Source organism: Oreochromis aureus, linkage group 9 (assembly GCF_013358895.1).
Source record: "Oreochromis aureus strain Israel breed Guangdong linkage group 9, ZZ_aureus, whole genome shotgun sequence".
NCBI lineage: Eukaryota > Metazoa > Chordata > Actinopteri > Cichliformes > Cichlidae > Oreochromis > Oreochromis aureus.
In genome coordinates, this window is record NC_052950.1 from 11,874,775 (window position 1) to 11,884,818 (window position 10,044).

At 41.8% G+C, this 10,044-nt stretch overlaps 1 long non-coding RNA gene across 1 annotated transcript; it reads right to left on the reverse strand.

Moving 5' to 3' along the window:
- Nucleotides 1–6,212: 6,212 nt before the first annotated feature.
- Nucleotides 6,213–6,999, reverse strand: LOC120441753. The gene is made up of 3 exons (XR_005614246.1): nucleotides 6,937–6,999; nucleotides 6,526–6,591; nucleotides 6,213–6,231 (listed from the first exon to the last, which is right to left on the reverse strand). It is a non-coding gene; the product is annotated as an uncharacterized LOC120441753 (long non-coding RNA).
- Between the last annotated feature and the right edge of the window lie 3,045 nt (nucleotides 7,000–10,044).

A 10,044-nucleotide genomic window follows, 5' to 3' on the forward strand; every position in this document is an offset into this window, starting at 1 on the left:
ATCCATTCGCTGCTGCACTCCTTCTTGTGTGGTTTGGCCAACTTCCTCACACACTTCAGCAGAAGTAGAAGTAGAGGCAACCTCACTGTTTTCTTGGCTGCTAAGCATTCCATACCTTGAAACCTTGGACTTCTTTTCCTCTCCCACAGTAACAGCTGGAGCCCCTTTCTCTGTGTTACCTCATGGAAACACCTTTTCCTTCTTTATCTGCTAAAACTCCTGCCAAGTTTTCTGCTGAAGTGCCCTCCTCTCCGTTTTCAGCACCCTGCACAATTTCGTTGTTTTGTTTCTGCAATATTTAATCCTTCCCATTATTCTCAGCAATTATTTTGGGGTTGGGGGTTATATTTTTGTTTTTTCCTCAACAGCCACTTTCTCTCAGACCCAGTTTTCAATGAGCCCTGGGATCCTCTGACACCAACCTTGTTGTTGAAATCAGAAATAAACTGAGGGTCACACAAACAGATTGTGTTCATGCGTTTTATTTACATTTGCAAAGAGTTCAAAACAGTAAAGACAGCATGACAGCAGTCTGCATGCTTTACTTTTTTTTTTTTTTGAAAGAGCAACTTAAGCCGGGAATATTTACAGAGAGAAGGTATCTACCTCCCATGGTTAGTTTTACTGCGGCTGTAAATCTAACCACACCTATCAGCACCATCTGAGGATGGCGCTCACACAACATTTTGTTCCACTGACTAAATGCGACCCTACAGATGTAAGACTGAACAGTTCACTTCTGGGAAGACAGCACTGGTTTGAGGAATGACATTTTTGTAATACCATCTCTGTACTCAGAGTATGATGGTCATGTCCAGCTGTTGAACATCAAAATAAAAAGAAATATCCAAAGATGTAAAGTTTCCACTAATTTTTAAACACTGCAGTGAATTAAATGATATTTTAAGGTGGAGTTTGTCCTGCAGAAACTTTAGTTGATGTGTTGTGATGTGACTCTGCTCATCTGACAGATTTCTGTCTCTGGATTGTTGGAGCGTCTTGATCTGAACCAGCTGATGGAAAACAAAGAATCAAATGAGAAAAAGTTTTTAACTACAGAGCAGTGTAGCTTCAAATGAGTGTGTCATAGAAACATTTGTCTCACCACTCAAAGATCCCCAGTGTGCTCACGAGCGTTATGATTCCCATAATCTTCACTATAGTGTAGACACCAACCAGTTTTTCAGCTGTAATGCAACAAGATTTTAGAGCGATGAAAAATATATGAAATTATATGTTTAACAGAAAATGAGAGACGTTAAGATGAATCAAATGCAAGAGCATCGTAACAGTGTAAAAGCTTTTGCAGGAGCATATTTTTGTTTTTAAATTTCAAGGCTGAAAAATCACACTTTGAAAGATGAAGAATAATCTTTATAAAACAAAATTCTGTCGTATTTGAAACACTGAGAGTCTCTTCTGTCTCTGCTGTCTTGGTGTCTTTTCCTTGGTTCACAGGATATCTGGCAGAGCAGCTGATCTTCTTTCCATCATGTGTGTCTGACAGAGTGATGGTCTGCTGGATTTTAGTTGTAAAGCTTCCATCTGTGTTTTCCTCTATTTTGTTGTGAGAGTCTTGTTGGAGATTCCAGGTGAGTTGAGGAGGGAGTGTGGACAGGGAGTGAGAGCTGAGCAGGTTATAGTGACAGACTCCTTCTCCTTCAGATCACCTGAGATTGTAATATTGGGCCTCCAAGGAGAATCTGTGGTTTTACATCACAAACATATTATCTGCTAAAGAACACAACAAATTAAGTTTGAACGATTTTGGATTCTCAGATTTACTGACATAAACTTGATAACAGTATAAAAAAATACAAACTCATTTCTAAAACAGCTGAGATTTGCTGTGTCATTCACAAATCAGTTAAACATATAACTAACTGAAGATTTTACAAAATTAACATACAAAGGTTGAAAATGAGACGGTTTCCTCGTGGCTGCGTGCTGCGGGGCTAGGGGAGGGTCTGTGCTGACGGACGTGGGTTACTGACCTGGTAGCCTGGCTGCCCCTGGGTGGGTCCGGGATGGGCGTGAGGTTCTGGGGGCGCTCCGTCTCTGGGCTGGGGCCCTGGCCGGGCCTCAGGGGCTTGGGTCCTGGTTGGTGTGTTGCCGAGGTTGTGGGCGGGTGGGTGTATGGGGGCCCGGCCCTGGCGCAGGGTGCCGCCGGTGCATCAAGCCACCTGGGGGGCTCTTCAACTGGTGGGGGAGGTTGTCACATCTTGCAGGAGCTTTCCTCTCTTCAGGAACTCTCTCTGCAGGAGGGGGAGATACAGGAGAGGTGGAGGAAGATCTCAGCCTGGGCGTCTATTGTCTTGTGTAGTCTGGAAGATGAGTGGATGATGGGGTGGGTGCAGTTTTTCTCTGTGGTGGGGTCAGGTGAACTGTCCCGGGCTCTGTGGGGCAGGCGGCGCTGCTGCACTGGGCCCCGGTCCGGATGGGCCTGGGCCCCTTTCCCTGGCGGGTTGCACAGCATGGGGGTGCCTACTGGGGTCAGCGGGGAGCTGGCCCCAGGAGGGGTCACTGCCCTCCCTTCCTTCCCTCCCATCTCCAGCGGCCTCCCTCTTCCCGCTCCACCACAATCACCCACACATGCAGGGCCTTGGGGTAGGGGTGTGTCACCAGGGTGCAGAGGAGACATCCCCCCTCTGTCCCCTTCTGGCTGCCTCTGCCTCAATTTTATCCCACAACTTAGACATTCACATTACTCACACTCTCATTACACATACATATAGGATCTTGGGGGTGGGCACGCTACATGGATTCCAAACTACCATCAGGGTGTACACCTCACCCCTAGCGTCGTTGCCCACCTCTCAATTTTAAATACATGTAGACATTGAGGGCTAGCAGGAGGGGCTATACGCTTACCTGTTGCTCTGGCAGGTGGCTCCATGCCCTCCTGGGTTTTAAATGCACCTTAGAACACACATACATCAACAGTACATATGAGCGGGTGGAGGGAGGTTTGGAGTCTTCCTACACCCCCGTTCTCTGCGGCCTGCTGGAGCGGGGGGCTAGGAGGAGGAGTTGGCCGTCCGACTGGGGTCTGGTGTATGGGGCCTCCCTGCTGCTGCGGAGTCGGGCGGTCTGCTTCTCCCCACCGCAGGGAAAAGGGTTACACCACCTGGGTCTGGGTGCAATTTCCTCCTCCAGGGGCAAGGGTACCCAGACCCGGTTCTTAGAGTACGCTTGGGGAGAGTGATTGTGTGTACAGCGTCTCTCTATGTCTGTCTCCACGTTGGGTGAGTGTTGAGCAATTGTATATGAGAGCATGAGCGTGGGAATAGATGTTTGTATCTGTGTGTGCCTGTTTGTCTGTGTCTATATGTCAGGTTGGGTATCAGACGCCACCTCTCTGGGGACATCTCAGGCCCTCCAAGGTTTGGAGGCCCATCTCCCCCACCACTTCCCCTGCCGGTGGCGGACGCCTCAGACATCGGGTGCGTTGGTGGTTCTCTGTGTCCGGGGTGGCGCCCAGGTACCCACCGCTCTCACTCCTTGGCGGCTGCTTATTGGGGCCTGGAGCCTGGGGCTCGCTCGGGCCACTTTGGGATGGGGTGCCCTCGGCCTCACGGCCCGGGCTCGCCACTCAGGCACAGCTGGCTGCCGGCGGAGCTCACGGGCACGTCACTGCAACCCCCTGGCTTCTGCTCCGCGGCTGCTGAGTGACCCCTCATCTGGGACTCTCCTCAGCTCTTTCTGGGATAGCATGCGCGCTGCCCTCTGTTGGTCTTCCTTGGTCTCTTGTGTTCTGGGGGCCTCTGGATGTCTGGAGTCTTGATCTCCTCCATACCTGCTTCATGCCCTGGAGGTCGGGGGAAGTGGCCCACCACACCCTCTAGCAGATCGTTACATGAAGGAACCTTTTAAAAACAAGCGCGTTCATGCTCACAGGTGCACACACGGGTGATCACACACACAAACTACACCCTTTTTGGCTCCTACCTCAAAGCACACTGTGCGCTGTCGATCTCACGTGCTGCACAATAATGTTTAATATTTAGTATTTACTGTCATATTCCCATATATCATTGTGATCTTGTTTATTACTCTCGTTTTCTTCTGCTTGCTTTCTTTTTTTTTTCTCAACAGGTGATCCAGGTGATCGATATATGTATTTTTGTCTGCTTATTCTGTTGGTTTTTGTTTTTGCCCTTTTCCCGTCCCTCTTCTCAGGTTTTTTCTTTCCTTCTTTCTTTCTCCACGTTCTCTCCTCCAGTCAAGTCTGTCCCGTATTCAGCAAGTGAAAATAAAATAAACAATAAAGTTGAATCAAATGGACCATTACGGCAAGGCTGGGATGGTCCATTTGGTAAAGTAAATCCGTTGGGCATCTTTCTTCGCCTTTAGACAATAATTCTGATGGCAAAAGAACCAAACGGGACAGGTTAAAAAAAAGAAAAAAAAAAAGAAAAAAAAAGAAAAAAGAAAATGAGACTTTTTCTTTTCTTTTTTTAAATATTGAAACATTTGAAGCCAGTCTATTAAAAGTTGGGACACAAATAACATTCACTAGCTGGGACTACATCCTCAGTAACGATGAGCAATGAAGGGTGAGGGACTATGAACTGGAACTGCGGTTAGGGAAAGGCCTCCAAGGGGACTGGCAATGGCTCCCGGACCGGGCAGATCCCCATCTACTAATGAGAAGTGAATGAAGGAAAAGGAGAAGAGGAAAAGAGAAGGAAAATGTTGGGGGTGTGGGGGGTTATCGGTAAAGGAGGCATATGTAGCCTGAGGCCGGAAGGGGCGTGAATGAGGAGTGGTCCCACTCCTGAGTTTCAGATGATATCTCCACTAAAATGTGAGTGTTCTCAAAAACATTTGTAATCTACTGAGGTTAAATCTTTCAGAATTAAATATGACGAGGATTCCTCACTCTGTGAATGACTGCAGATAATTAAATAATTTTACAAAGATATTGTATTAAACTTAATATCACAAAGCATGTGGAGATTTTGTGCTTCATAACCTTTTAACATCACAGAATCTGTAGACAGAGCATGTGTACACAACAAAGCATGCTGAAACCCAGCTGTGACAAGAATGACTGGCCAAACCGCCACACTGTTAGCACTTTAATTACATTTGAACAGACATCATTCTGTGGTGGAAATCACTGCATGAGCTCAAAAACTCTTTTGTTAGTGTTCAAAACCATTGCTATTTTTTTCTGTATCCAAAATGTGAAGATAAAACTTTACCATGAAAAGATTTAAAGATATTTCAATTGATTACCCTCAATCAATGCTGCCAATCAATTTAAATTAATAAATCATTTTCAATATGTGATTAACTGATTTTAAAAACAAGAAGAAACATCTTCATTTTTTAGTTAAAAAGTCCAGGTGGTAAATTTGCATAAAGATATTCAGTGTATAAAAAACCAATGAAAATATGAGAAACGAGCTCTAAACTCTTGAGGAAACTTTTGTCTCAAGGATGAATACAGAAAATTTGGTTTAAAATATCTCACGGTCTCACATATTTTTGTATGAGCCTTAGAAATAAGCAGCAATGTGGTTTTAATGATCCTGTCTCCACATTTTCACCTTTAAAAAAAAAAAAAAAACACAATCACATTTATCAGTTTTATTCTATGATATGCTGTTTCGTAAATGATTTCGTAATCCTTTAGCTTTTTTCTTATATTTCAGCAATTGTTGGAGGTATTTTGGAAATTAGTTTTGCAATAGTGAAAATCAGGAAAATAATTGTGACAGTATTGTTACTTTTAGCTTCAACAGATACTACTGATAATGATTTAAGTAATAAAGAGCGAGTTTCAGAGGGATTGATGTAATTTTACTACATAAACAGAGTAAAACTTCAGACTTTCTTTACCTCTGACTGTTATTTGAAGAGGATCACACCCAGCTGTTGCCTTGAATGTTTCTGTCTCTACTCTGAAGAAGTATGTGTCTGTGTAGTTTGTGGTTAAATTAGAAAACAGAGTGGTGCAGTCTCTCTGACTCAGGTTCCCAGTAATACTCATTGGATAGATGCTAACTGCTCCACTACTGTTGAAGATCACATTGTTTGGATAGCTGCCAAATTCAGGTTGATTTTTAATCCACACTCCAAAGATTTTTCTTGTGCTGTTAAATTTCTGTTCGTCTTTGAGTCTGAAGCTACATGGGATTTGCAAACAAGATCCACTCAGTGCTTCCAGCTTCTTTGGTGCAGTTATGGAGAGGTCTGCTTCACCAGTACAACCAGCCAAAGCACCTGTAAATACAATGTAATGATTAATCCACTCACACATTGTATGTGTCTGTATATTTTGATATTCTATAGATGACAGGAACATTTCCACCACCAGCTGCTGTGTGGATGTATGATGCAATTCTTCACAATCAGAGTTTTAATAACTGTCTACTGTAGTGCATGAAATTGCCACCAAAGTGCTGTTTTTCCTCTGTTGTTAACATTTCCTACCTAAAGCATTTCAATTTAAAGGCACATCACAATTCACAATATAAAATAACTCCAACAATATCTTTGGAATCTTGAAGACCTCACCTGATACAAACAGGACAATCAGTAACACGTCGACTGTCATAACGTTCACAGCCGGAGATCGATTGCCTGGATTTACCCCCCACACACAAATAAATAAAAATCAGTCAATATCAGTTTAATTCATTTCACACACGAGCTGCACAATAAAAACAACCCCTGTGCAGCCACACATTTCTTTTTCTTTTCCTATAGTGCTTTGCTTTGAAACTAGTTAAAATATAAAGATTATAATAACATAAAGGTGCATATTTAAAAGTAGAACACCAGTAAATAAGATTACTTTATATGTAGCTGTCAGTGCAGTAAAACAAAGATAAAAAAATAAACATTTAGTGCAGAAAGTTATTGAATATAAGCCATATATAATGTAAGATATAATATATTATTTTAAGCAATAAAATGTTTCCTTACCAAACAAGCCCAGGTGTAGTTTTATCATTTTGCAGTTTTAGCAGAATTACAGTGAACTGTGTCGCCCGGCCGATGTTAGAAAGAAGGAAGTACAGAAAGAGAACATGCTGTTTAAGAAGGTGCAATAAGGTCAGTTTGGTGGTCAGAAACTGCCAACGATGCCCTGAGAAAATTTCTGAAGAAAAATAAAGTGAATTCTTCTCCTGTGATAAAGGAAGTTGGACATTACATCTTTGAAGTGTCAGATTAGCTTTACTATCAAAGACCTTTTGACTAATTTGCATTATTCCAGGTGTGCACATTTTACAAAATATATTCAATAACTCACATTAAATTATGCTGGAATACCAGTTATTAGGTACACAGGTATAGTGAAGCTGTCTAAACTCAAATATTGCTGAAAGAATGAGTGACTAAAATTCTGATTTACTGAAACAAAAAACTGACATGTTTTTACTGAAAAATATGTTGTTACAAATTTTGTATTCCAAATGTATTCATTTGGTGTAAATGTCAGTTACACTCTGTCTAACTAGAGCCCATATTTTTGAGTGCAAGTTTCATTTTTCATGAAAAAGGTCACATATTAGAAATGAAAAAGATCCATGATCTGTTGTGATTGACTTCTGTTAGTTCAAATTTAGTAGGTCAAATATGTCAAAGTTTTTATTACACAACAAACTAGCAAGCAACATCACTGAATGCCCAATGCTGTCCAAACACAGGCAGACAGAGGAGTGTCGGCATGACCGTGGCCAAACATGCTAAATGCCAGCTTCAAATGTCAGTCTAATGGGTCATGAAGCCCAAAGAATAAAACCACAAGTAATTAAATGAAAAAAAAAAAAAACAGAATGAATGCAAAACAGTATAAACATTATGATTCATGTGCAAATGAGACATATTGCCTCATTATTTAATAACAAATTTACCTAAACAAAAGATCTGGAGTTTATTCCAAGTGTTGAACTTGGAATAAACTCCTGTACACTGGAATTTGCAATATGAGGTCCAAAGAGATGTCGATGAAAGTTAAGGACTCATCATTATGCTAATTGATGAAAATAAACCAATAAGAGAAACGTAAACACACTGAACTCTGCACAGGGCCACCATTTTGATGAGTGTGTCCATGTCCCAATAACAACTGCTTGTGTTTGTCAAGTTGTATATCTGTATCTAAAGCACTGGTGGCCAACCAGCCAGAGACCAAGAGCCATATTTTTAATGTGTTACCGCAAATAGCCACATCATACACATGGGCACACATGAACATCACCCATCCCTTCCTCTCACACACAGACACACACACACACACACACTCTGCTCAGCCAGATTTATTGTAAACATCACACACCAACATGATAATGACAGAAATTGACTCCCACAGTACTAAAACCACAGGCCAGCCATTTTCAACAATGAACATTGTGTGCACTGTCTCACACACACAAACTCTCAGGTCAACCAGGTCCACAAACAAAAATATAATAATCTACAATAGCGTTTTTCTTTTTACTATGCATGTTGCTTAGTGGGACTTTTGGCATTCGTTGCCTTTAACAATCCTCTTAAAATCTGGCTTGTATTCCATAGTTCCCACTCAAGAAATTCTTCACATGGGTGTCAGTCAGAACAGATCAATGCATGGATTTCTCATTTTTAGGGTAGAAAACACAGACTTGCAGATGTATGTTGACCCAAACATTGACAGTATCTTAAGCGCAGCGTGTTTGACATTGAGGTATTTTTTCCATTGGCACATTTTTCCTGAACTCAATGGTCCCTTCCCATAAAGCAGGTTTCAGTTGGTACTCCTGGCTCCCCTGATCTAAAGGATAAAAGTCACTCTTCCAAGGATGCCAATGTTCATATTTAGGACAAAGAAGACAGATGGTTTAAAAGAGAAGTGAAAGAAGCCATCTCTGTCCACTTTGAACAGAAGAGGTGGTTTAGACACCAACTGTCTGTCACCTACAATCCAGTTTTGAGATCCCTTCCCAGACGCCTTAATGCCCACTAGGTCACATGATATGGTGAGGCAAGGTCCTCACAATGATTTCACCTGATACCTCTGCTGATAATGACCCACACCCTTTTTCAAACCTTGGTGCATGTGGTGAGGCACATGATCAACAGTGGGTCAATAACTCTCTTAAGCAACAACTCACACTAGGGTTCAAATACCTGGCACTCTGCACCATTTGGTTTTAGGACAAAGGAGCATCTCAGATAAAATTATTCAAGAAACTTTAAGGTGTCCAGTCGCTTTCTTTCCAAGCTCCTTAGATTATCATGACTTGGATAACGGATAACCTACACAGATGTCTCAGCTTTCAAGTGTTGTGCGTTTTCTGATCTTGATCATGTTTGTGATCCTTCATTCCCGTTTGTATTTTATCTTTTTAATTATTTTCATACACTATTTTACAAAAATGAATACTTTGACATTTCATATCTGTGCTCTTGGGTAACAAACCTTACATCTCAAAACTTTAAATACAGTGACGTTCCCATTCTGCTACTTTATGTTTTCTTTTGGGGTGCTCATTTCAACAGTACATTCTACTAAAACAGCAATTATATTTGTGTGCATTGTTTTCCAATGGCCACACAATACAGAAAACTACAGTACACCTAAACAGCACTGAAAATTACACCGAACTGCACAGAACAGTGCAACATGAATGATATCAGAATCCACAAAGGTACTGCGGAAACAAACCTAGGCCTACTATGTGCAATAGTAAACTGCAAAATGCTCTAAAAGCAGTGATAGAAAAAGACTGCCCAAGGACAAAGGAGATTTGCACCTCTCGTCCAAATATGGTTAATTATGACTTAAAAACAAAATAAAACAAAAAAACAAGAAAAGAATGGTGAGCAGAACACGAATGTGGACAGCAGAAAGTTCTTCCCCAGTGAAGCATACAAAGTTGTCAAACTAAAATTAAAAGAATTTAAACAAAATTGTACAAGAAATATGTGACCTGGCCTCTTTTGGGGTTGCCTCTGGTTCTCTGGGACTCTCGCCTTTGGCTGTGGGTGCTCTATCTGCAGCTGGGATAGATGTGCAGTTGTTGCCAAGATGTGCGGTCTCAGGTCTTC